Source organism: Mandrillus leucophaeus, unplaced genomic scaffold, assembly GCF_000951045.1.
Source record: "Mandrillus leucophaeus isolate KB7577 unplaced genomic scaffold, Mleu.le_1.0 Scaffold213, whole genome shotgun sequence".
NCBI classification, from domain to species: Eukaryota; Metazoa; Chordata; class Mammalia; order Primates; family Cercopithecidae; genus Mandrillus; species Mandrillus leucophaeus.
The window spans coordinates 828,555-828,834 of NW_012102177.1; positions in this window are offsets into that span (position 1 = coordinate 828,555).

The window sequence follows — 280 nt, forward strand, 5'->3', positions numbered from 1 at the left end:
CAGGAGCCCACCCCGCTCGGGCGCCGGCAGTAGCCCGGCTCTCAGGATCCGCGCCAGCAGGGCCATGGCGCTCGTCTGCATCGGCTTGTTTGAGCAACTCTGTTTCGGGGGCTGCCCTTTGGGTTGCTGTTTCCTGCGTCTTAACTTGTCGGAGCAATGCTTCTCCGCACTCCTGCTGCCTGGGCATCAGTTTACACAGACCCTTATTAAAGGCTCCGTCCCCTGGGGCTGGGGAAAAGGCTGTGATTAGACTGCAAGAGAATGAGGCTATTATTATTTC